At 41.3% G+C, this 27,751-nt stretch overlaps 1 protein-coding gene across 50 annotated transcripts in view; it reads left to right on the top strand.

Annotated features, from left to right (window-relative positions):
- Positions 1-27,751, top strand: part of R3HDM2 (R3H domain containing 2) — a 173,544-nt gene that overhangs the window by 86,962 nt on the left and 58,831 nt on the right. For 3 of the 50 annotated variants that reach the window (XM_070052446.1, XM_070052452.1, XM_070052453.1), the window contains one exon: positions 2,534-2,598. The exons of the other annotated variants lie outside the window; for them this stretch is intronic. The gene's annotated coding sequence lies outside the window, so the exon portion shown is untranslated. The remainder of the gene's footprint in view (positions 1-2,533; positions 2,599-27,751) is intronic. 50 annotated transcript variants of the gene reach the window in all.

The raw sequence follows: 27,751 nt of genomic DNA, 5'->3' as shown, positions 1-27,751 counted from the left end.
ATATTTTCTGTAAATATGGAATTTTGCATTTATAGTTATTTGAATAAAATAATTTTAAAATATTTTATTTTTAAAATATCCTCTTTCTCCATGTTACCACCAGCAGCTCTCTTGGATAATAGCCATTCTTTTTTTTTTTTTTTTTAAGATTTATTTGAAAGGCAGAGTTACAGAGAGACAGACAGACAGACATCTTCCATCTGCTGGTTCACTCCCAAGTGGCGGAAATGGCCAGAGCTGGGTGAATCTGGAGCCAGGAGCCAGGAGCTTCCTCCAAGTCTCCCATGTGGTTATAGGGGCTCATGTACTTGGGCCATCTTCTGCTGTTTTCCCAGGCCATTAGCAAGGAGCTGGATCAGAAGTAGAGCATCTGAGACTCAAACCGGTGCCAATATTGGATGCTGACACCACAAACAGTAGCTTTATCCGCTACGCCACAGCACTGGGTCTGGAACATTTTTATGATACCTAGTTTAAGATCATTGTCAGGCAATTAAAATCCAATGTCTGTGTCATCTTGATGTTTTGACCATTCATTCCTTTTCCTGTGTGAATTGAAATTATCTTGATTATTCAAGTAAATTTACTTGATTCTTCAAGTAAATTTAGGTTGGTTGTGTCCTACAAGTTTGAATATTACATTGTGAGTGTCTGGATTTTCTTTAAATTTTATAGTGAATGTTAGGTTTTGTTTTAGTGCCCATTTGACCTGGTTTTCAGCTTGCAAATTCTGACTGGCTCATGGTAGGAACATAAGCCTATTGCAAATATGTGTTTGAATGAATGAGTAGATGCGTCTTTCTGTAGTAATAGAGATTATTACTACATTTCCTTGGAGTCTTAGAAATTAGAACCTGAATGTTGTGCCTAAATTTGCTGTCTCAGAGTCTTGTATACTTTATAGAATTACTACTTCATTGTCCTGATCTCCTTTATTTATTTATCTTTGGTCCCACTTTTATATTCTCTATTCTCATTCTTTTTTATCAGTTCTATCAGGAAAGGTGCCTTCATGGCTTCCTTATTCCCTCATTTTATAGGCAGTTTTCTCTGCATTCATGGGGGAAATATAGGAGGATGAATAGGTAGCTACCGGTATTCTCTGCTGCCTACCTCCTGCCCCAAAATGAAAAATGATTTTACTAAATATAGCTTGCTGGAAAGAAATCCTCTGCAACTAGGTTTGGTCTTTCTTTTTCACCTAACATGCAACCCAGTAGCTTTTAGGCAAAGACTGTTTCTCCAGCCTTGGTTATTCTGCAGGTCAGAAAAAGGCAAGGTAAATTTAAAGGTGAACTTTTAATTCAGTACATGCCCTCATCCTGTTATTCTCACTGAAAGACAATTTTGTGTCTCAACATATGCAGCAAAAAGGAGCTCCTGCTGCTGTGTCTTTAAAAGCTGTCCTCAGAGCAGGTGGAGGCAGGCGTGCCATTGAAGTACTTGAATGAGAGCTCCAAGAGGAGGTCGGAGTGGGGGTTGCTTTTGCAGCCTCTGTGTATGTGTGTGTCTGTGAGTGCATGTTCCAGTGTGACTGTTGGCAGAGCGCTGGGTGACATCTCTCTGAACAGCTGGGCCATGGTCTGCTTCAGAGCTGCTTGTCAGAGCAATTAGCTTGCTGGAGACGCAGCAGCAAGGATCAGTAGCATTTCATTCAAGGGTGAAGGGGGCGGGGGAAGAGGCACAGGTTTCCCAGAAGGAAATTCTTCCGGCAAAATTCCGGCAGAACAGATTCTTACAATGAGGTCTCCATTAATAATGTGAGCTTGCTGTTGGTGTAAGTGCAGATCCATCTGGGTGAGTTTTGGATAATTTTCTTTTTATAAAAGTCCTTGAACTCCACAGATTAGGTAGGAAAGAAGCTACAAAGATAGTTTCTTTTCTATCTTGGCTGATGTAACTATAATACACACAAGGGAAATTAGAGAATTTTCATGTGTTACAATCTGTTAGGATTTTGTGAGCATTTTCATTTGCTGTTTTTTATCTTTAAAACGTTTGCAAGATTAGGTTTGCTAGAACTTTTACTCTATTCAGATGTCTCTTCCATGGCTATTTCAAGCGATGCTTCATTCAGATTTAGCTTATGAGAATGGTGGTGATTTCTGTTCTCTTTGGTGATGCTGTTGACGCACATTGCAGGAAGCAGGGAATCCCCTATAAATATCCTTCACTGTGTCATTACCCAGCAATCCACACCCGGCTGGTGAATATGTCTCTCTGTCCTATGTCTTTATGTAACCGTCCCCTAGTCTTTAAATGTGATAAGGAGAAATATGTCGCCTTTGCTATGTGTAGGAAGCTTCTTTCATTATGAAGATCATAGGAAGAATTTGTTAGACCTTTTTGCTAAAACATGCCTTTTGATGTGTTGAAATTATCGTATGAATTTCTTCTGGTTTAACCGATTCTTATTTTGGATTACTCGTTTCTTTCTTATAATTGGCTTGTTTTTGTTTGCTGGCTTTGGTTTCTAAAGAGTGCGGAGATGGGATTCCCTCTACCTCCAGTGACGTAGTGATTTTGTTTGCAGTCTTTCTCTTCTGAAAGGGAGGGGACGGAGAGAAGGAAGAAGAAAAATCCATCTGAAGCTGTGCGGTGCGTTTTCCCATCTTTGACTTGATAATGATAACTGGGTACCATTGAATAGAGCTGAAGCCAAAGTGGGATGTTTTAATGATAGGGGTGCTGTTTTGTTTGTTTCCTTTTAGAATAGGCTCAGACCAAAGTCAGGGTTGCTGAAGCAGGCTGCCTGTATTAACCCTATATGTCCTGCTGTTAATGCATTTTACCTAATTGCTTCTAAATATGAAAAGAAAAAGAGGTCATAAGCAGATTTTGGAACCTAGGATGCATTAATAATCCTAGGTTCAGTTTTAGAATTTGGAATTTTTATTTGCACTGCTCCTGATCAGGCAGTTTGTATGCTGTTTCTCGGACTTCAAAAATAACTAGTTATATAAAATTTCTTGTTAGGGTAACATTCTAATTTTGAATATATGTAGCTAAAGGGAAGCTTCAGGAAGAAATTGTTAGATATACTTAGGTGCGAGCCTAACAGCCCCACCCATTTTTTTGGATTGAATCTTTGGGCTTCCAGTTCCATTATAAGCAACTGCATTTTAATACTGCTGATCTCTGGAGCACTACCTGCAGAGGTCAGTTTGAAAACTCAGTAGACAAGAGAGCCTAGGGAAATTTAAGGATTGCTCCTCTGTGAATATGTGTTTGGATAGCCTCTGTGGAAAAGAGCCTATATGAATGACTGGTTTATTTTCTATCTTGATTTTCTTTTCTGTTCTGTGCTTTCATTTACCCTAAATTCTTTATGTATAAAGTGAAAAGAGGAATAATGTTGCTTTACAGTTTATATTTTGCAGTCTTTTTTCCGATGGTAGCTCAATTATAGTAATACTTATTTCAACCATAAACATTTCAAACTAACAAAATTAACTTTATTTGAAAAGAAGTGAAGGAGACAAGAAAAAGGAAGATAATTCTAGCGTGAATGGAAAACATTCTAGAAGAATAACCTATTTAGAAACTTGTCAGAGATTGTACCCACAAGGGTTAAAAGAAATTCCATCACATCTTTGCATCTTGATATTGCCGCAAATATGTGGATAATTTCTTGCTAGCTTTTCAGGAAACCCCTGTGGTGGACAACCCTCATTAATCGTTGCTGGGAGACTGCTCTGACGTCACTGGGAGCAGTTCCCTGTCTGCAACTAGGACAGGAATAGCCTTTGAGGGGGAAGAGAACTGCTGTGATATTAAAAGATGATGGTTTTGTTAACTTGCTTTTCCTTCCATTTGAGGGTAGGTGGGATAGACCTAAAGTCTTTCCTAAATGCTTAAGTAATTACTAAAGGAGAAATCACCAGATTAGCAAGAGATTGTTTTATTTGAACTGAAAGTGCCTTCTTTTTAAATCTTTGTTTTCTAACCATCAAGGTTTTGGAAAAGGTCAAAGAAAAGAAAAGCTGTTGGAAGGTTTTAGAGAAGTAAGATTTCAGTTTCTTTTTACTCTCTCTCTCTCTCTCTTTTTTGAGGAGGGAAACTTTTACAAAAGGTATTTTAGCATCACTCTGTTAGGGATAATTAAAAATTGATGTATGGTAGAAGGACATTCTGCAAAATTGATAGGGGCCATTTCCTTGCCTAGAATTTACTGTATGTTCTTATTCTCTTTGATGTCCTCCTACCTAGTCCCCTACCCCACCCCTGTTGTTCTATGGCCTATCAAGAGCTTCTGGAGTCTGCAGTTTAAATCCCAGCTTTGATGACTGTTACTTCTGCAACCTTGGGCAAATCACTTAACCTCTCCATTTCTTACGTGTGTAATGAGGGTAATAGTAGTACTCATCTCCTAGTGTTGTTGTCAGGATTAAAAGAGTTAATACCTATAAAATAAAGCTGTTAAGATGGTTCCTGGTCATTTTAAGGCTTTAGTTAACATTAACCACTATTAGTACAATTTAGGAATAAAATAAGGATCTACGACTTGTGTTTTTAGTTCACATGTAATTTCTGAGGAAGCCATAAGAGATTTTCAACCCATGTAAGATACTTTTTAAAATGGATCTAAGTATAATATAAATATTTAAGCCAAATATTATTGTTTTTGGAAGTATACTTTCTAATTTAATGCTCAGGGGCCAAATTGTGAACGTACATTCCTTAAGAAGATTAATATCTCTTTTTCTTTCCTGGCCATCTTTGACCTTTTGACTTACAGATGATGATTAGTTAGTTTTGGGATTTTGTTTTCATTTTTTACTTTCAGCCATTGGTTCTGCTATACTTTCAAATCTTAGGACATTTATCTTTGGGGTCTACTTCTGAAAATTTAGTCGCCTCTGCTTTTCTCTCTGTGATTTGATATCTTTCTCCATATATTTGTGAAAGTATAAGATTTATCTGAAGTACTCTGTGTGAAGATTCCTCAAAATTACTAATGTACAAAAATCCAGGATAAGTGGACCAAAGGTCAAATCACAAATATTAAAATTTCCATTTTCTCCATTCCCTTGTTTTAATTAATATTGAAGAGTTGGAGTGCTATTCTTTTGTGTTTTTAGAGGTTTTACATTCTGAGTTGGTCACTAAACTACTGAAGTACTTTGACAAGAGCCAGTGTCTTGTCAAGTGACAAGTGACAAGGAATGTATAAAACATTAATAGCAAAGAGAGTATCTCCCCATATAACTTTATCCAATCCTCCCTATTCATTTTCTTAGGTCAGTGGTTTTCAAGTAGGTAGGGGGCAGGAAAGGGTGCTAATATTATTAAAATAGTAGAATATATGGGGAAAAGGGAATTTATATTATTAAAGAGGGACATGAATTGAAGAAAAATAAGAATGGGAAATGCTGCCCAGGTAAATGTCCTGGAACCCCAGGGCAACACTGTGAGACCTGGGAAGTAGACATGATTTGTTACTGGGGGAACATAATATTTGAAGATATGACTACTTGTGTTTCGTTAACTAGCGTGAACTCAGGGAAAATTTTTTTTTTTACCTCTGAAACTATCGAATGTACTTATACTGGGGAGTTTATGATAAATGTAAATGAAGGGTGTTCATCATAGCATTGTTACAAAAATTAATGGCAGCCTAAATTTTCAGTAATAGGGCAATGGTTAAATAAAGTATAGTACTTGCATGTAATAGGGCATTAGTTAGATACTAAAATGACTTTATGTTAAATGTAACTAAATGAAAAATTATTATGGTTTTAATAGTTGAAAAAATGTTATAAATATACTCTCTGTCATGTAAATTACATCAAACTTACTAGAGGGGTGGGCATTGTGGTGCAGTGGTTAAGCCACCCCTTGGGATGCTTACATATCAAAGCACTGGTTCAAGTCCTAGGTAACTCTACTTCTGATCCAGCTCCCTTCTAAGTCTGGGAAGAGGCAAATGATGGCTTAAGTATCTGAGTTCCTGCCACCCATTTGGGAGACCTGAAAAGTTTCTGGCTTCTGACTTTGGCCTGGCCTAGACCCAGCTATTGTGGCCATTTGGGGAACCCATGGATGGAAGATTCTCTGCCTCTCTTCCTTTCTTCCTCCCTCCCTCCTGGCTGCTCCTATCTTTCTGCCTTTCAAACAAATAAATGTATCTTTTAAAAAGTTATCAGATGTGGAAACATGTCCATTATGGATACAAATTCCATACAAATACAGAAACAGACTATAGAAAGATATACCTGAAAACATTGCTCTCATTAATTGCAGTTATCTCTAAGTTACAGATTATGGATGATTTTTTTTCTTCATCCTTGTATGTGTTTAAAGAATACTGTAGTGATTTCCTAGTCATGAATTTTTAATTTAAAGTTTCTACTGTTGGTATCTAAAAGTAATATTTTAGATTGTGTTAAATTCAGATAAATGTGATGACCTATATAAACCCTGAGCCTAGCGTTTGGAACACAGTAAATACTCAGTAAGTAAAATCGCTGCTGTTATTTGAGGAAAGTAGCCTCCTGTGATCAGAGCCTAGGGCTTTCATATTGGGGAAGACATAAGCACTGAGAAAATATTCTGTTCATTCAACTTCCTGCCTTTCTGAGATCCATAAATATACTTTTGTATGTTTACTGGCACAGGATATTTAAAAAAATAAAGCAGGAAAAAAAAGTTACAGGAATACAGTAAAATGTTATGTGATGGTATAGAGCAAATGTGACATGTAAGAGGCCTAATAGAGGCTTTCTAAAAAATAGCTTTAATATTTATTTTTTCTTAAATTTTTAAAAAAGATTTATGTATTTATTTGAAAGAGTTACACAGAGAGAGAAGGAAAGGCAGAGAGAGAGAGAGAGGTCTTCCATCCGCTGGTTCATTCTCCATTTGGCTGCAACTGCCGGAGCTGGGCCAATCCGAAGCCAGGAGCAAGGAGCTTCTTCCGAGTCTCCCACATGGGTGCAGGGGCCCAAGGAGTTGGGCCATCTACTACTGCTTTCCCAGGCCATAGCAGAGAGCTGGATCAGAAGTGGAACAACCAGGTCTGGAACTGGTGCTCATATGGGATGCTGTCACTGCAGGCGGCAGCTTTACCTGCTACGCCACAGTGCTGGCCCCCAATATAATTTATTTTTTCTACTAAAGTTTACTTCTGCCCCACTTTCTGGGTCATACCTTAAGAATTCTTGGGAAATTTGAAACAGTTACAGGAAAGATTTTCTCAGTTCTAAGAATTTCTAGAATTCTGTCTGCTGTGTATTCTGTTAGTCTTCCCTGGTGGGTTCTTTGGAAGTTAGTGCTGACAAAGAGATCTACACATCCATCTGCTTTGGAACCATTTGGAAAGTGAGACAGGCACATAAGAAACTACATTTAGTGTGTAAAAAACATACTAGATATACTTGTGTTGGTGATTTTACTGGACAGTGATGTCAGATTCGTAACATTTGACTAATTTATTATTCATATCCCCAACTTTTGATGGTTCAACTTACGATTTTTTTTTTTTTTTTTACTTTATGATGGTTCAAAAGCAACACACATTCAGGAGAAACCGTACTCTGAATTTCGGTCTTTTCCCAGGCCAGTGTATGCAGTATGATCCTCTGTGGTGATGCTGGTCAACAGCAGTAAGCCACAGCTCTTAAGTCAGCCACATAATCATGAGGGTAAACAAGCGATGCTCTAAAGTGTGCTGTGTTGCTAAGCAATAGTGTTCAGTAGGTTAGATGTATTCAACACATTTTTTACCTGCTGTATTTTGAACTTAATGATGGGTTTATTCGGACATAACCCCAGTGTAAGTTGAGGAGTATTCTGTGTAAGTGACTTTTACAATAAATGCATGTTCATTAAATATCATTGAAAGAATGGCTGTAGTCTCTCTTTTATTTTTTTAAAATATTTTTTTTTATTTATTTGAGAGGTGGAGTTACAGACAGTGAGAGGGAGAGACAGAGAGAAAGGTCTTCCTTCCGTTGGTTCACCCCCCAAATGGCCGCAACGGCTGGAGCTGCACCAATCCGAAGCCAGGAGCCAGGTGCTTCTTCCTGGTCTCCCATGCAGGTGCAGGGGCCCAAGCACTTGGGCCATCTTCTGCTTTCCCAGGCTGTAGCAGAGAGCTAGACTGGAAGAAGAGCAGCCGGGACTATAACTGGTGCCCATATGGGATGTCGGTGCTGCAGGTGGAGGATTAACCTACTGCGCCACAGTGCCGGCCCCTAGTCTCTCTTAAAAAAAAAAAAAAAAATTATTTATTTATTTTGAAAGCAGAGGCAGAGGCGGGGGTGGGAGGAGAGAGAGAGAGAAGTCTGGAGCTGAGCCGATCCAGAACCAGGAGCTTCTTTCGGGTTTCCCATGTGGGTGCAGGAGCCCAAGCATTTGGGCCATCTTCCACTGTTTTCCTAGGTCATAGCAGAGAGCTGAATTGGAAATGGGGCAGTCAGGTCTCTAACCAGCGCCCATGTGGGATGCTGGCACCGCAGGTGGCAGCTTTAACTGCTGTGCCACAATACCGGCCCTATAGTCTCTTAACACTATGGCTTTGTGCCTGAAACTAGTTTTTCTCCGTAATGCACATTATGATTATGCATAATATCACTGAACCATACACCACAGAATGGTCAAAATGGTAAATTTGATGCATATTTTATGTATACATGTGTTTTTTTATATATATAAACTTTATGTAATTACTGTAATTTTTAAAAAGCTCAAAGCAATGTGAACCAGTTAGAAATGAGATTTCCCATCTAATTTTGACCCTGGTGTCTCAGACTTAGTCTGATTCTCAGCACTTACTCATCACTGTGTGATGGCAGGGACCAAAGTACTTACTTAGAAAACTATATCAGTTACTGGTGAAAGCATGGCAGAAAGGGCAAACAGTTTGTAATATGTCAGGTAGATTTTAGAGTGTTTATGTGCACTATTGGAAAAAAACAAAAAAATTTTTTTTGGTGGTGGTGTTGGTTGGTTGGTTGGTTGGTTGTTTTGTCTAGTTTCTTCATCCAATTTGTAGTTATCTTGTTCCCTCTTTGCTTCAAGATCCGTAGTTGAGGGAGAAGGAATGGGGCATGTGGAATGTGAAGAGCACATGTAGTATTTCTTGGACACAGCAAGATTTTGCTTTAAACATATTGGTGGGGCAAGGCGGGGTGGTGTGACTGTGCAGAGAAGAGGACAGACAATAGAATTTTGAGGACTATATGAGCTGATTGAGAACTTGGAGAATAAGGGCCCAGGGTCTGAGCTTTGATGTGCATTTTAACATTAAAAAAAAAGTTGTGGGAAATTTAAAAAGGGCAGCAGTCATATATTAAAACCTTTAGTTGTGTCTGTATCTTGTGGCATGGGAAGCTTCAATATTGTGATCTCAGCTAGGCAGCACTCCCTTTTATTAATCCCTCAATCTATCCTAGTATTAGTTTTCTGGCCATTCAGAGATTCCTGAATTCTCCAGTGAAATTAAATAGGGAAAAGTCTCTAGGTTTTTTCGGGTCCCTTGTTATTTGCATAGATTCATTATCATTGCTTTTCATCCCTCAAGCCCACACACAGAGAGTTCATTTTTAGGATACCAGAATGGCAGCATTATTTATTTGTCTATATTTAGAGACGATTCACTGACAGTGTTTGCAGCAGTTTCTGTGGAAAATGCTTTATTTAAAAAAAAAAAAAAAGGCATGAAGAATATCGTCTTGTAGCTCATAGTGATAGAGCCTGTTGCCATGGAGTCTGAGATCAGATTGGCTGACCTAGGGGCCAATGAACAGATAGAACATAAAGCACATCATCATTTAACCTTGCACAATTCACTTACTCAATAATATATGTATTAATATCCTAACTGTATATATATAGCTATGAAGTAAAATGTTTGATCTCTTCTGTCAAAATTTGTTGTTAAATATAAACACTGTAACTGTATATCCTTAAGTGATTTGACTGGGAGTAGATGAGGTGGGAGACACCTACTTACTTACCTGTCTGTGAATTGAGCTACTGCTGCAGTCAGCTGGGTTTGTGCCAAGTCTGGTCTGACTATGGCCTTTTAGGCCAGAGGAGATTCGCCTTTATATTTGGAGCCACCTTGCATCTTTTGGTAGCTTTAAAGCTAAGTTAGAAATGAGGAGCTTTCTTTATACTTGTTTTTCCTCCTTTCTCTTCCACTCCCATATGGTAGCATTTCATCGATGTTGTAGCTGCCTTGCTATTTGGTCTGGACATAGAGGGTGAGCAAGGGGTAGCTTCCAGGTTTTCCATCTGCACTTCACTAGCTTGTACATGCTTAACAGTTTTCACTGAGCTCAAGGTTAGTTCACCCTCATCCCCTCCCCTTTTTCAATAGTTGAAAATATTTATTTGTTTATTGGAACAATTGAGAAAGAGCTCCCATCTGCTCCTTCATTCCTCAGATACCTACAACAATCAGACAGGGATCCAGCTCCTTGAGCCAGAGCCTGCTGCCTTCCACATGCAAATTAGCAGGAAGCTAGAACCAGGAGTGGAGCTTGACACAAACTGTCACTACAATACAGGATTCGGGCATCCTAAGTGTCATCGTAACTGCTGCACCAAACACCTGCCCCAGTGTTGGTGTCTTGTCATAGCAATTCATAGTGTGTGTTTTCTCCCAATGTGTTGCCCTGGAGACTAAGAGTGACTCATTTGGCTGGTGCCGCGGCTTACTAGGCTAATCCTCCGCCTTGCGGTGCCAGCACCCCAGGTTCTAGTCCCGGTCGAGGTGCCAGATTCTGCCCCGGTTGCCCCTCTTCCAGGCCAGCTCTCTGCTATGGCCAGGGAGTGCAGTGGAGGATGGCCCAAGTGCTTGGGCCCTGCACCCCATGGGAGACCAGGAGAAGCACCTGGCTCCTGGCTCCTGCCATCGGATCAGCGCGGTGCGCCGGCTGCAGCACGCCGGCAGCGGCGGCCATTGGAGGGTGAACCAACGGCAAAGGAAGACCTTTCTCTCTGTCTCTCTCTCTCACTGTCCACTCTGCCTGTCAAAAAATAAAAAAAATAAAAAATTTTTTTTAAAAAGTGACTCATTCACACACAGAAAATCCTTCTTCTAGATCTTGTAAATGCAGGAAATCAAGACCATGTAATTCTTTTTATGTCACAGATTCTGGTGAAATTATAATAGATCTTATTCTTTGATCTCCCAGCATTCTTGTATTTACACAGCTGAAGGACTGAAGAGGGGTACAATGGGGCACCTTAATAGGGCCGTGAGTTTATCCTCCTCCTTTGAGCTATTGAGTCTCCATGTAAACTTTGCATTATACACCTCTGCCTCTGTCTCAGGGAAAAATAAGCACGCTTTAGATTCGTTTTCTACACAAATAGGAGTAAAATCCGTTAAATATCTGGCAGAATAATTTTTTTGTGGGAGAAGACTGAGGGTAAGAAAAGGTACATGCAAACTGGCATTGTGGTGGTGTGTTGAAGCCACTGCTTGCAATGGTATCATTCCATATAGAAGTGATGGTTCAAGTCCCAGCTTCTCTGCTTCCAATCCAGCTCCCTGCAAATGTGCCTGAGGAAGCAGCAGAAAGTGGAGCAAGTGCTTGGGCCCCTGCCACCCAAATGGGAGACTGAGATGGAGCTCCTGTCAGGCCCAGCTTCAGCTGTTACGGTCATTTGAGGAGTGAACCAGCAAATGGAAGATCTTTCTATATCTCTCTGTCTCTCTGCCACTCTTTTAAATAAATAAATATTTTTATTTTTAAAAAAGAAGCTGGCATTGTGGTGCTGGTTTGAGTCCTGGCTGCCCCCCTTCCAATCCAGCTCCCTGCTAATGTGCCTAGGAAAGCAACAGAAGATGGCCCAAGTACTTGTGCTCCTGCCACCCATGTGGGAGACCAGAATGGAGTTCCAGACTCCTGGCTTTGGCCTGCTCTGGCCATTGCAGCCATTTGAGGAGTGAACCAGAAGATTCTCTCTCTTTCTCCCTCTCTAATTCTGCCTTTCAAATAAATAAAATAAACCCTTAAAAAAAAATAAAAGAAAGAAAAAGGAATGTGATTTGGTTCATTGTGTAAACATAAGCAGAAGGAAAAAGTAAGCAGATTAGCCCGACAGGTTAAAAGCTTGAAGTGCACTTAGCACAGTTTTTTATGTCTTCTCTGTGAGGCTTTGTTTGGAGTCGCCATGATTGATCTCTCCTGAATGGTGGAAAGCCATCCTGAACTTAATTTGGGACAACAGGCCATTTTGAGAAAACAGTATAATGTCAGAGAAGGTTTGGAACCAATCTTGAGTTGAATTCTAGCTTTACCAAAATTCTAATGAGTATTTAGGAAAATTATTTTAATTCATGTATTCATTTAAAAATATATTTAGGGATGAGAATTTGGCAGAGTGGCTAAGATACCACTTGGGACACCTGCATCCCGTATCAGCGTGCCTACATTCAATTCCCACCTTTTCTTCCAATTTGAGCTTCCTACTGATGTACACTCCGGGAGGCATCAGGTGATATCTCAAGTATTTGGGTCTGTAACATACGTGTGGGAACCTGAATGAGTTTCAGACCCCTGACTTTGACTTGGCCCAGCCCTAGTTGTTAGGAGCATTTGAGAAGTGAAATAGCAGATGTGAGATTTGTGTGTGTCTGCCTCTCTGCCTTTCAAATTAATAAAGAAGTTTAAAAATACATACATATTTATTATGTGGTGGGCCCTGTTCTAGACCCTGATTGCAAGCCAATGAAGAAATGTAAAAATCTCTGCCCTCTTTGCGTATGCACTGGGGGGAGATAAAGAATAAAAAATAGTAAAGCATATGGAGTATTAGGGATAAATGAGGAGACAAATGAAGGCAGGGAAGAATAGGATGTATTTAGGGGTTTTGTAATTCTGATTATTGTAATTTTATTTATGGTTTTGTATATTGTAATATTTATTATTTAACTTAGTTTTATTATTATCACTGAATGACATTTGAGTAAAGACTTGAAGGAACTGGGTAAGCAAGCAGTTATCCAGGGGAAGACCATTCAAGGCAAAGGAAAGCAGCAGTGAAACAGTCACCTCAGGGTGGTTTTAGAGCTCAGGAAAGAGGCAGTGTTAATGGAATTGGAGAAGTTGAGGGAGTGGGAAGAGATGGAGTCAGAAAGCAAACCAGAGATCAGATCATTTAAGATCTTATAGTTCATTTAAGAATTTGTGCTTTTCTCTGAGCGAGATGGATAGCATTGGAGGGTTTTGAGCAAAGAAGTATATAAAGTGACTGTTTTTGGCTGCCATTTAGAAAGTACTGTGGTGGGAAAGAGGGAGCAGTATTTGCGCTAGAGGTTAAGATGCCCATGTCCCATATTAGAGGGTCTCGGTTCAAGTTGCAGCTCTGGCTTCTGAGTCCAGCTTCCTGCTAATGTGGACCCTGGGAAGCAGCTCTGGTGACTCACGTAGTTGAGTTTCTGCTACCCACGTGGGAATGAGTTCTTACCTCCCAGCGTTAGGCCCCTGGCCATTGCAGGCATTTGAAAAGTGAGTCAACATTTGGGAACTCTTGCTCTCTCTCTGCCAATCTTTCTCTCTGTGCCTCTCAAATAAAAAATAAATATTACAAAGAAGTGAAGATGGAAGCAAGGAGGCTGGTTTAGAAGGTTGTTGCAGTCATTCAGCCAAGAGAAAATGGAGGAACAGTTAGGTAGGAAAAAGAAATATAGTACTTGGGATATCTACATCCCATATCAGAATGCTTGTGTTAAATTCTAGGCTCTGAGGGGCTGGCTTGGAGCACAGAGGGCTAAGCTGCTACCTGTAATGCCAGCATCCCATATCACAGCACAGTTTCAAGTCCTAGCTGCTCCCACTTCTGATCCATCTCCCTGCTAATGCAGCTGGGAAAGCAGCAGCAGGTGCCCCAATTACTTGGGCTCCTGCCACCCACATAAGAGACCCAGATGTAGTTCTAGACTCCAGGCTTCAACCTGGTCCAGGCTGCAGACACTGAGGGAGTGAACCAGCAGAAGATCCCCCCCCGCCCAATCTCTCCCTCTCTCTTAACTTTGCCGTACAAATAGATAAATCTTAAAAAAAAAAAAAAAATAATAATAATCCCAACCCTGCTCTGCATTCCAGCTTCCTGCTAATGTATACTTGGAGGCAGCAGGTAGTTGAGTGGCTCAAGTAGTTGAGTCCCAGCCACCTATGTGGGAAACCTGCATTGAGTTACAGGCCCCCCAGGAAGAAGTAAAATAATCTCTGTTTGCAGATGATGTGATCTTATATGTAGAAAACATGTTGCCAAAAAGTCCTGTTAAACTAATAAATGAATTCAGCAAAGCAGCAGAATACAAAGTCATCACACAGAAATAAATTGCATTCCTATCTAGTAACAATGAACAATATGAAAAAGGAAATTGTGAAAACAATTCCATCTATGATAGCATTTTTTAAAATGCAGTACTTAGGAAATACCAAGGAGGTGAGAGTCATGTACAATGAAAAATAAAAAACATTGCTAAAATAAATGGAAATATTTTTCAGCTTCATGAATTGGAAGACAATTTTTTTCTAAAGACTTATTGATTTGAAAGAGTGACAGAGAGAGGGAAAGACAGAGATATGGGGCTGGCACTGTCGTGTAGTGGACAAAGCCGCCGCCTGCAGTGCCAGCATCCCATATGGGCACCGGTTTGTGTCCCAGCTGCTCCACTTCCTATCCAGCTCTCTGCTATGGCCTGGGAATGCAGTAGAGGATGGCCGAAGTCCTTGGGCCCCTGCACCCGTGTGGGAGACCCAGAAGAAGCTCCTGGCTTCGGATCGGCACAGCTCTGGCCATTGTGGTCATCTGAAGAGTGAACCAGCAAATGGAAGACTGTCTCTCTCTCTCTCTCTCTCTGCTTCTGCCTCTGCAACTCTGCCTTTCAAGTAAATAAATAAATCTTTAAAAAGAGAGAGAGAGAGAGAGAGAATCTTCTATAAACTGGTTTACTCCCCCAAATGCCTGCAACAGCAGGGACAAAGCCAGGCTGAAGCAAGAAGTAAGAAACCACATCTGAACCTCCCACATAGATGGCAGGGACCCAAGTATTTAGGCCTTCATGTGCAGCTTCCCAGGGATGGTAGCAATAAGTGTGAAGTAGACAGGACCCAAAAAAGGCGCACTGATATAGGATGGGGACATCCCAAATGGTGGCTTAACACACTGCACCACAACACCTATTCCAAGACTTAATATTAAGATGTCAACATTACTCAGAGCAGTCTACAAATTCAATGCCGTCCCTATAATCCCAATGACCTTTATTGCAGTAATAGAAAAAAAACATCTAAAGTTCATATGTAATCCCAAGAATCCCCAGCTAGCCAAAACAATCTTGAAAAAGAACAAAGCTGGAAGACCCACACTTCCTGATTTCAAAACTTACTACAGAGGTACAGTAATCAAAACAAAGTAGTGGTGGGGGCCGGCACTGTGGCTCACTTGGTTAATCCTCCACCTACAGCGCTGGCATCCCATATGGGCGCCGGGTTCTAGTCCTGGTTGCTCCTCTTCCAGTCCAGCTCTCTGCTGTGGCCCGGGAGTGCAGTGGAGGATGGCTCAAGTACTTGGGCCCCTGCACCTGCATGGGAGACCAGGAAAAACACCTGGCTCCTGGCTTCAGATTGGCACAGCGCCAGCCGTAGTGGCCATTTGGGGAGTGAACCAATGGAGGGAAGACCTTTCTCTCCGTCTCTCTCTCTCTAACTGTCTATAATTCTACCTGTCAAATAAATAAATAAATATTAAAAAAAAAAAAACAACAAAGTAGTGGTATAAAGGTAGACATAAAGACCAGTGGAAAAAATAGAGAAATAAACTTTGCATATATAATCAGGTGTTTCTTTTTTTGACAAGGGTGCCAGTATCATTCAGTGGAAAAAGAATGGGCTTTCAGGGCCGGTGCTGTGACGCAGCAGATAAAACTGCCGCCTGCAGTGCCAGTATCCCATGTGGGCACTGGTTCGAGTCCCAGCTGCCCCACTTCCAATCCAGCACTCTGCTATGGCCTGGGAGAGCAGTAAAAGATGGCCTAAGTCCTTGGGCCCCTGCACCCACATGGGAGACCCGAAAGAAGCTCCTGGCTCCTGGCTTTGGATTGGCCCAGCTCTGGCATTGCAGCCACCTGGGGAGTGAACCAGCAGATGGAAGACCCCTCTCTCTGCCTCTCCTTCTCTCTCTGTGTAACTCTGACTTCCAAATAAATAAATAAATCTTTAAAAAAAAAAAAAAAAGAAGAATGGGCTTTCAACAAATAGTGCTAGGAGAACTGGCTATCCATATGCAAAAGAATGAAGTTGGATCCTTACCTTATACCATACATAAAAAATACTCAAAATCAAAAACCTAAATGTAAGACCTAAAACTAGGAATCTCTTAAAAGAAAACATAAGGCAGAGCCTTTACAACATAGATTTGCCATTAATTTTTATTGTTTGTGAAAACAAAAAATATAGATAAGTTGAGCTTCATGAAAACAAATCTTGTGGATTGAAAAGCAAGGCAATCTATAATATGAAAAAAAAATACTTGCAAATCACATATGTGATGAAAGATAAAAATAAATGTGTATGTGTATAACTAAAAAGTGGATAAAGGACTTGAGTAGATCATTCTCCAGAGAAATTATCTAAATTGGTAATAAGCACATTAAGAGATGCTCAGTATCACTGAACATTAGGAAATGCAAATAGAAAATGTTTTAAAGATTTTATTTATGTATTTCAAAGGCAGAGTTACAGAGAGTGAGAAAGGCAGAGATATCTTCCATCTGCTGGTTCACTCCCCAAAACCCCAAGTGGCCACAACGGCTGGGGCTGGTACAGGCCGAAGCTATGAGATAGGAGCTTCTTCTGGGTCTTCCATGTGGGTGCAGGAGCCCAAGCACTTGGGCCATCTTCCATTGCTTTCCCAGGCGCATTAGCAGGGAGCTGGAATGGAAGTGGAGCAGCCAGGACTTCAGGCACCGTAGGCGGTGGCCTTACCCACCATGCCACAGTGTCCACAGCATTGGCCCTGCAAATCAGAATTACAGTGAGATGCCACTTCATGCCCATCATATTGGCTACTATTAAAAAAAAAAAGGTGTTGGTGAGGATGTAGATAAATTGTAATGGTTATGCACTGTTAGTAGAAATGTAATATGGTACAACTGCTATGAAAGACTGTATAGCAGTTTCTCAAAATATTAAAATTACTGTGTTATCCACTTCTGGATCTGAATTGAAAAAAAAATTCTTGAGGAGATATTTGTAAACCCTATATTTATAGCAGTGTTGTTACAATAGTTAAAGCAAGTGTCTATCAACAGATGAATCAAAAACATAGTGTATATAACACACACACACACACACACAGTGGGATATAATGCAGCTTAAAACAGGAAGGAAATTCTCAGGGCCAGTGCTGTGGTGCAGTGGGTTAAAGCCCCTGCCTGAAGCACCGGCATCCCATATGGGCGCCAGTTTGAGTTCCAACTGCTCCTCTTCTGATTCAGCTCTCTGCTGTGGCCCGGGAAAGCAGTGGAAGATGGCCCAAGTCCTTGGGCCCCTGCGCCCACATGGGAATCCCGGAAGAAGTTCCTGGCTCCTGACTTTGGATCGGGATCGGCTCAGCTCTGGCCATTGTGGTCATTTGGGGAATGAACCAGTGGATGGAAGATTCTCTCCCTCTCTCCCTCCCTCCCTCCCTCCCTCCCTCCCTCCCTCTGTGTGTGTGTGTGTGTGTGTCTACCTTTCTCTGTAACTCTTTCAAATACATAAAAATAAATCTTAAAAAAAAGAGGAAGGAAATTCTGACGTATGCAATAACATGGATGAACCTTGAGGGCATTGTGCCAGGTGAAATAAGGTGGTCGCAAAAAGGAAAAATACTATATGGTTTCACTTCTTTGGGGTAATTAGAGTAGTCAGAATCATAAGGACAACAAGTAAAATGGTAGTTGCCAGGGGAGGGAATGAGGAGTTATGGTTTACTGAGTGCAGAGTTGCAGTTTTACAAGGTGAAAAGAGTTATGGAGATGGATGGTGCTGATGATTGCATAATATGACACCAGGCTGTACACTTAAAAGTGATTAATGCAGTGACTTTTATGGTATGTGCATTTTACCATAATTACAAAAATTGAAGGAAAAAAAGAGAAAGAGGCTGGTGGCTTGGAGCAGGGTGGTAGCCATGGAAATGTAGGTAATCATCAGAATTTTAAGATACATTTTGAAATTAAAGTCAGCAAGATTAGCTTCTTTATCACTTGGAGCTTCAGTTTACTCTTCTATAAAGTAGGAATAATAATATCTACTTGTAGGGGCAACCATTTGACATAATGGTTGTCTCCACCTAGTGTGCCTGCATTCCCTATCAAGAGCCTGGGTTCAACTCCTGCTCTGCTTCTAATCCAGCTTCCTGCTAATGTGTGTTTTGGGAAGTAGTACATGATGGCTAACTTCGCCCACATGGGAGATCCAGATTAGTTTCCAGTCTCCTGGCTTCAGCCTGGTTGGCCTTGGCTGTTGTGGGCAATTGGGGAGTGAAGCCACAGATGGAAGATCTCTCTGCCTTTCAAGTAAAGTGAAAATAAATAAATAAAAATTCTAAAAATATATCTACTTGTAAAGTGGCTAGCTCTCTATATGCAGTGGTGTGATAAATGATAAGCACTCTAGAGGATCTTTGCCATCAAACAGTATTCTTTAAATACCTGACCAACCATTATGGGTATCTACAAGTCTGAAGGAAACAGCCATTCTGAGTGACTTGTCTTTGCCTTAGGCCTAATCTCAAACCCATATCAAACATTGGAGTTCTCTCTTGGAAAAAGCATTTACCTAAATTGACTTTTTAAAAGCAATTCTTTTTTTTTTGGTAAGATTTATTTATTTATTTGAAAGACAGAGTTACACAGAGAGAAATGAAGAGACATACAGAGAGATTCCGTCCATTGGTTCACTCCCCAAATGGCCACAACTACTGGGCTGGGCCAGGCTGAAGCCAGGAGCTTCGTCCACGTCTCCTACTGGGTGTACCAGTTCCTAGATGGGATGCCAGCACTCCATGGCTTAAACCCACTGCACCATAGCACTGATCCCTCTTTTTTTTTTTTTTTAAGTTTTATTTATTTTATTTGAAACACAGTTAAATCAATCTTCTGTCTGTTGTTTCAGTTCCCAAATGACCACATTGGCAAAGCCAAAGCCAGGAGCCTGGAACTCCATCAGGGTCTCCCAAGTGGGTGCAGGGGCCCAAGTACATGCTATCTTCTGCTGCTTTCCTAGACAAATTAGCAGGAGGGTAGACTAGAAGTGGAGTAGCCAGGATGCAAAGTGGCACCCACATGGGATGCCAGCATTGCAGGCAATGGCTTAACCCACTGAGTCACTAGGCCAGCCCCTAAAAGCAATTCTTAAAATATAACATACTTTGGCCAGTGCTGTGTCATAGTGGGTAAAACTGCCGCCTGCAGTACCAGCATCCCATAGAGGTGCCAGTTCAATTCCTGGCTGCTGCACTTCCCATCTAGCTCCCTGCTAATGCATTTGGGAAAGCAGTGGAAGATGGTCCAAGTCCTTGGGCCCTTGCACCCATGTGGGAGACCAGGTGAAGCTTCTGGCTTCAGAAGGGCCCAGCTCATCTGCGACTGGCTGTCGCAGTCATTTAGGGAGTGAACCAGTGGATGGAAGATGTCTCTGCCTCTGCCTCTCTGTAACTCTGCCTTTCAAACAAATAAATCTTTGAAATTATCTATATCTATCTAGATAGAATCTATCTATCTATCTACCTATCTATCTATCTATCTATCTATCTTTCTGGAACATACCAAGAAAAATAAGAAGCCAGGGGTGTTGGTGCTGTGGTGTAATGGGTTGAGCCTCCGCTTGCAGTGCTAGCATCCCACATGGGTACCTGTTCATGTCCTGGCTGCTCCTCTTTGGATCCAGCTCTCTGCTGATCACCGGGGAAAACAGTAGAGGATGGCCCAAGTCCTTGGGCCCCTGCACCCATGTGGGAGACCCAGAGGAACCTCCTGGCTTTGGATCGGCCCAGCTCTGGCCATTGTGGCCATTTGGGGAGTGAACCAGCAGATGGAAGACCTCTCTCTCTCTCTCTCTCTCTCTCTCTGCCTCTCTGTGTCGCTCTGCCTCTCAAATAAGTAAATAAAATCTTAAAAAAAAAAAAAAAGAGAGAGAGAGAGAAAGAGAGAAAGAGAAAGAAAAAGAAGAAGCCAGGTAGAGGGAGAAGTCAATAGGAGTCTTACCTTCTCTGTTTTGTTTAGTCTTTCACTGTTTACTTTTACCAATCTCATTAAAATAAGCAAGGGTCTCACATATGCAAGGACAGTGTGGGTTCATTACTGACTGGGAAAAGGCTATATATGACTTGTCAGTCCTGAATCAAAATATGTTAGCTCATCAAATGCCAGTGAATGGCAAGGAAAGGAGATCTCTCAATTCTGTTTCTGCCCCTTCTTACTGTAGTGTATGATTGCGAGGAGCATCTCTTACGTGCAGGCATCTGACATTTATGTCTTATGTCATTATCCAGTGATTCTGTGAGGTATGTATCATGCCTATCTTATAGACAAGTGTACTGAGACTCAGTTATGGGATTAATATGTTATGGAAACAGTAGTCATATGGTCAAATCTATGTCAAACTTGAAGTCCATAATTTCATTCACTGTAACCTGATTGCTGCCTTCACACTGGAGATAGAATGTTCCTTATTTTAGTAGATGCCACCCCTAACTCACCTACTAATAATGGTTATCTTTTTCCTTGGAGCAGAAGTAGTGTTAGTCACAAAGGTGATACTCTTTATTGTATGTTCATTCACTCATTTATTTATTCATGACAGAAGTAGGGGGAGAGGGGTGGGAAAGAGAATGAGATACCTCGCATCTACTGGTTCACTCTCCAAATGCCTGCAGTGGGGTACTCTTATATTCTTCAAAAAAAATGCCAGCTCTCATTTTACCTCTTCCTTCTCAAGTACATATCAGCTCCAACTTTTTGGGTTTTTTTTTTTTTGTTAGTTTGTTAGTTTTTATTTATTTGACAGATAGAGTTAGACAGTGAGAGAGAGAAAGGTCTTCCCTCCATTGGTTCACCCCCCAAATGACCACTACGGCCAGAGCTACACCAGTCCGAAGCCAGGAGCCAGGGCCTGTTGGCACTTGGGCCATCCTCCACTGCCTTCCCAGGCCACAGCAGAGAGCTGGACTGGAAGAGGAGCAACCAGGACTAGAACCCGGCACCCACATGGGATGCCAGCGCTGCAGGCAGAGGATTAGCTAAGTGAGCCACAGCGCTGGCCATTTGTTTTGGTTTTTGAAAGAGAGAGAGAGTCCACTGGTTCACTATCCAAATAGTTGTAACAGCTAGGCCTGGGTCAAGCTGAAACCGTGAGTCTAGAGCTGCATCTGTTCTCCCTTCTGGGGAGCAGCATCCCAGGTACTTGAGCCATCTTCCACTGCTTTCCTAGGTGCATTAGCAGGGAGCTGAATCAGAAGCAGAGTATTTGGGACTTGAACCATCCATATGGGGTGCTGGTGTCACAGGCAGCGGCTTAACCCTCTGTGCCTCAATGCCAGCCTCAGCTCTAGGTTTTTGCTGTAGTACTTATTTATTGCTTATAGGTATTGCTTATTATTGTTTTCATCATTATTGCTTATAGTGAATGTATGTTTTATGTATGTATGAGACATATCACGTAGGGACTGTGTTGGGTTTGGATTCTGGTGACATTTAACAGCAAAACCCAAAGAGATCTTTTTTTAAGACTTATTTATATATATTTGAAACAGTTACAGAGAGAGGGGGAGTGACAGAGAGATCTCCCATGTGCTGATTTCACTCCCTAGATGGCCATAATGGCCTATACTAGGCCACACCAAAGCCAGGGGCCAGGTGTTGCTTCCACATCTCCCATGTGGGTAGCAGAGGCCCAAGCACTTGGGCCATCTTCTACTGCTTTTCCCAGGCCATTAGTAGGGAGTTGGATTGGAAGTGGGGCCAGTGAAACATGAACTGGCACCCATATGGGATGCCAGTGCCAGAGGCTACAGCTTTATCCATTAGGCTATAGTGCCAGCCCCACAAAGAGGATTTTAAATCACACAAGTTTATTTTTCTCTCACAGTCAAGAGATCCAGAGGTAGGTACAGGATTGGTTTAGTTAGAGACCTACATATCTGTATTTATGGTTTTTATTCTAGTGTCATCTGTCACTGCAATAGGGCTGCTGGAGCTGCAGCTCTCACTTTTGCAAGAAGTGTATTTACTAACTTTTCTTAGTCTGCCAGAGCTGCTGTAATGAAAGAGCACAGGCTAGGTGGCTTAAACAGTAAGAATTTATTTCCTCTCAGTTCTAGAAGCTAGAAGTCTAAGATCATGGTGCCAGCAGGTTCGGTTTCTCCTGAAACCTCTCTGTGGCTTCCAGGTAGCCACTTTCTCTGTCTTCACAAGGTCTTTGTACCATGTGCAACATATTCCTATTGTCTATGTGCCCAAATTTCCTCTTTTTATAAGGACATTCATCAGATTGGATTAAGCCCCACCATAATAGCTTCTTTAAAGGCCCTTTCTACAAATATCACATTCTGAAATACTGAGAGGTTCAACATGGATTTTGGGGAGATGCAGCCCTATAAAACTACCTCTGTCTGCATTTCATAGAACAGAACTTAGTCACATACTCATATTTAGCAACAGTGGAATTTGGAATAATGTGTAATTTTTTTTCTTAAGAAGCCATGGGCAATGAGAGTATTTCAGGCATGGAAAGCCAAGACACTCTGGCAAAAAGATCTCTGTGAGTGAGATCCCAGTGGAAAGAACAGGTCTTCAAAGAAGGAGGTACCTTTCTCTGAAGGGAGGAGAGAACCTCCACTTTGACTATGACCTTGTCTAAACAAGATAAGAGTCGGAGAACTCAGAGGGCTTCCATAGCCTTGGAAACTCATGACTGGAGCATAGGGAGATTACTGATGCCATAGACAGGAGTGTCAATTGGTAAAGTCAACAACAGGAGTCACTGTGCACTTACTCCTCATGTAGGATCTCTGTCCTTAATGTGCTGTACATTGAGATTTAATGCTATAACAAGTACTCAAACAATATATTTCACTTTGTGTTTCTATGGGGGTGCAAACTGTTGAAATTTTTACTTAATGCATACTAAACTGATCTTCTGTAAAAAAAAAGAAAAGAAATTATCAACTCCCAACTTGACTCTCACTGGGATTAAACATGACAATATGTCTGATCTGATTTCATCATCATTTAAAAAAATCATCTATTATTTTTCACTTTATGTTTCTGTGTGGGAGCAAACCATTGAAATCCTTACTTAATGTATACTAAGCTGATCTTCTGTATATTAAGATAATTGAAAATGAATCTTGATGTGAATGGAAGGGGAGAGGGAGTGGGAAAGGGGAGGGTCGTGGGTGGGAGGGACGGTATGGGGGGGAAGCCATTGTAATCCATAAGTCGTACTTTGGAAATTTACATTCATTAAATAAAAGTTAAAAAAAAAAAAGAAGCCATGGGCAAAAAAAATTAGTTGTTCTAGTACAAAAGAGGTGATTGGATATTGGGGAATAAACAATAGTCCTTTGCAGCAGAGGCTTAAGGGTTGATAATTCTTAAAGATTTCCAATTTCGGTGGGAGGGAGGTTATGGGGGGAAAAGCCGCTATAATCCAAAAGTTGTACTTTTGAAATTTATATTTATTAAATAAAAGTTTTAAAAAATTTTTCCAATTTATTTTCATGAAATTAGATTGTCCTTATCTAATTTCTCTGACCAGTCTCACATTTGATTTTAGATTTTGGAAGATTCTTTTAATACTAAATTGTTGGTTGAGATTTCCTCTTTACCCAATAGTAGTGGTGGCATGACCAAGGGTCATGGTAAGGCAGGATGGTAGCTGCAATGGAAAGAATCTTATTGGTATTCTCGAGTACAGAGTGTTAAGTTAGCAGTGGAAGGTATCCTGAAACTACCATGGACAACAGATAAATTAAAATTATTCATTTCCCAGGTTTCTTACCTGGGTTCATTGGGAGCAGTGTTACAAGGGGCTGGGAAAAGATATTGAACTGTCAAGATCTTTTCCATCCCTAACTTTCTGGGCTATTTTCTGCATTGTGGTACTAGTTTAATAAAGCTAAAGAAAATGGAAGCAGTAGAGAGGAAATCCCCCACTGCTGCCTTTTGTTTGAAAGAGGGGGATGTTTGATTTATTCTGTTTCATTCGAAGACATGAAATGGGCATTTTTGGCCTCAAATGTAGAGGATCTAGTAGAAACTGTAATGAGACCCAGCTAACATTTTAGTTCATTGATCAAAGCACTTGCAGTTCTTATTTTAGGACAAGTATAGCCATAACAGATACTGAGGAAAGAAAGAGGGTATTTATTCAGAATATTTTAATCTCATTTCTCTTTACTTTGCCTAAGGAATTGCTCTGGACACATCAGCTCTTGTGGGTTTCCCTATACACTAATGAATCCTTTTGCAGTTACAGAGTGGAATAATTTTCATGCTTCTTTGATTTGGATAATTGGCACAATTGTTGTTGTTCCTAATCCAGTACTAGTGATGTCTTTGACAGTTGGCTTCTATGGTAATTTTTTAAGATAGATAGATCATGAAATTATTATAAATCTATTATCATAAATCTATTATCTATTATTATAAATCTATCTATCTATCTATCTATTTGAGAGGTAGAATTACAGAGAGAAAGAGACCGAGAGAAATGTCTTCCACTCGCTGGTTCACTCCCCAAAAGGACACAATGGCCAGAGCCGGGCCAATTCGAAGCCAGGAGCCAGGAGCTTCCTCCGGGTTTTCCATGTGGGTGCAGAGGCCCAAGCACTTGGGCCATCTTCCACTGCTTTCCCAGACCATTAGAAGAGAGCTGGATCAGAAGAGGAGCAGCTGAGACATGAACCAGCGCCCGTGTGTGATGTCAGCACCGCAGCTGGAGACTTAACCTATTATTCTACAGCACCGTCCCCATTTTTGTTTTTTTAAAGATTTGTTTGTTTATTTGAGAGGTAGAGTTAGAGAGGAATATTGTGGTTTTTTTTTTATTTTTAGAAATTTATTTATTTGAGAATTACAGAGAGGGAGAGACAGAGAGAAAGGTCTTCCACCCATTGGTTCACTCCCCAAATGGCAGCAATGGCCAGAGCTGGGCCTATTCAAAGCCAGGAGCTAGGAGCTTCCTCCCGGTCTCCCACATGGGTGCAGTGGCCCAAGTACTTGGGACATCTTCCACTGCTTTCCCAGGCCATAGCAGAGAGCTGGATTGGAAGAAGAGCATTGGGATGCTGGTGACCCAGCAGAGGCTTAGCTTAGTACACCACAGCACCGCCCTGACTTCTGTAGATCTTAAAGAGCTTGGTGACTGTCATAACTATAAGCTTTATATGTTTCTTTTTTCTTTTCTTTTCTTTTCTTTTTTTTTTTTTTTTTTTTTTTTGGACAGGCAGAGTGGACAGTGAGAGAGAGAGAGACAGAGAGAAAGGTCTTCCTTTGTCATTGGTTCATCCTCCAATGGCCACCGCGGCCAACGCGCCCGTGCACCGTGGCCCACGCACTGCGCTGATCTGAAGCCAGGAGCCAGGTGCTTTCCTCCTGGTCTCCCATGCGGGTGCAGGGCCCAAGAACTTGGGCCATCCTCCACTGCACTCCCGGGCCACAGCAGAGAGCTGGCCTGGAAGAGGGGCAACCAGGACAGAATCCGGTGCCCCGACCGGGACTAGAACCCGGTGTGCCGGCGCCACAGGCGGAGGATTAGCCTGTTGAGCCGCGGCACTGGCCTATATGTTTCATAAGCACTTTATACTCTATTCCTATGTTTTCTGTTTTCTTTCTTTGTGAAGAATTGAATCATATGTTTCATTTATTGTAACGCATTAGACCCTTTTTTCCCTGTCATTTTCTGGGGGGCTGTTAGGCATTTATCTCTTCAGGTAAGCAGCTACCATACTGTTTTGTTTTGTTTTCTTTGTTTTTACACTGTAATGAAATGAGCCTGGAATTTTGGAAACAGATAGACTTGAGTTTGGATCCTGGCTCCTTTTACATAGTGTATAGTCCTGAAAAATCATCTTAATATTTTTTACTTCTAGTATCTTCATTTATAAAATGGAGATAACACTCTATACCTAGAAAAGATCAAATAAGATACTTTCTATAAACTATAAAGAACTCGGCTGGCGCCGCAGCTCACTTGGCTAATCCTCCGCCTGCGGTGCTGGCACCCCAGGTTCTAGTCCAGATTGGGGCACTGTGGCCCGGGAAGGCAGTGGAGGATGGCCCAAGCACTTGGGCCCTGCACCCGCGTGGGAGACCAGGAGGAAGCACCTGGCTCCTGGCTTCGGATTGGCACAACGCGCCGGCCGTAGCAGCCATTTAGGGGGTGAACCAATGGAAGGAAGACCTTTCTCTCTGTCTCTCTCACTGTCTAACTCTGCCTGTCAAAAAAAATAAAATAAAGAACTCAAAGTCAGGAGAAGTGGACCCAGGTTGAAAGGAAATACGGGTAAATTCACAAACGTGTGTATTTTTTAAAAGATTTAATTTGTTTATTTGAAAGGCAGAGTGAGAGAAGGAGAGGGAGAAACAGGTCTGCCATCCTCTGGTTCAATTCCCAAATAATAGCAAAGGCTAGAGATAGGCCAGGCTGAAGCCAGGAGCCCAGAACTCCATCCAGGTCTTCCATGAGGGTGGCAGGGGCCCAAGCGCTCATGCCACCCTCTGCTGCTTTCCCAGGCATATTAGCAGGAAGCTGGATGAGAAGCAAGAATTGCACCGGCACTCTAATAAGGGATGCCAGCATTACAAGTGGTGGCTTAACCCGCTGCGCCGCAACAGCCCAAAATCTATTTTTTAATCCAAAAATATGTCCCCCACTCTTACTCTTTGAAGAGAGACCTTATAGATCCAAACCCCACCTCCACTCCGACCCCCCACTGCCTATCCCTTGCTATCATGCACTCCGTGCCCTAGTGTGCTGCTGAATAGCCAGCCACCTTGGAATACCTGGAACTTTGATTTTGGGATCACACACAGCTGGGTTAGAGGCTGGCCTTGCCTCTCATATTCACTTGACTTGAACATTGGTTTTGTCATCTGAAAAATATCCAAACAAATCATTGTGTTAAGATTAAATAAGGTATAGAAATAATAAAAAGAAAAATCAAAGTCATGGGAAGAATGTTGACTTTGGAATCAGACCGTGCCAGCATTCTGATCTGGTTCTGTCATTTAGTCCTCCTGTGACCTTGATCAAGATGCTTAACTGCTCTTGGTAGATGTAAGTTGAAGTACGTAAAGCACCAAGTTCCTAATCGTGCTGAATAAACATTAGAACCTTTTTATTTCCTTCTAATTCCAGTGTCAAAGAATATAAGGAAAGGCTTCCAATGCATTAGCACCTAGATTGTCTTACTATATTTTATTTTAACCTACTGTCTATCCCTATGGGTGTTTTGTTCCCACTGCTTGATTCCTAAGGGTATTTTTTTTTTTCTTTTTTGACATGATTAAATAAAATATAATAAAAGTCACAGATTTTAAGCATTCAGTCCAGGAGTTTTGATAATTGTACACTAGATCCATGTAATGACTGCCTCAAACAAGATAGAATATTTTCCATCACTCCAGGAGAGTCCCTTATTCCTGTTTCTAGTTAATATCTACCTCCTAAGCCCTAAGCAACCACTTTCTGATTTCAATTACTGTAGGTTAGCTTGCTTGCTCTTGAACTTTGAA

The sequence above is a fragment of the Oryctolagus cuniculus genome, chromosome 11 (genome assembly GCF_964237555.1).
Source record: "Oryctolagus cuniculus chromosome 11, mOryCun1.1, whole genome shotgun sequence".
Taxonomy (NCBI): Eukaryota; Metazoa; Chordata; class Mammalia; order Lagomorpha; family Leporidae; genus Oryctolagus; species Oryctolagus cuniculus.
This window is presented reverse-complemented; position numbering and strand designations above follow the sequence as displayed.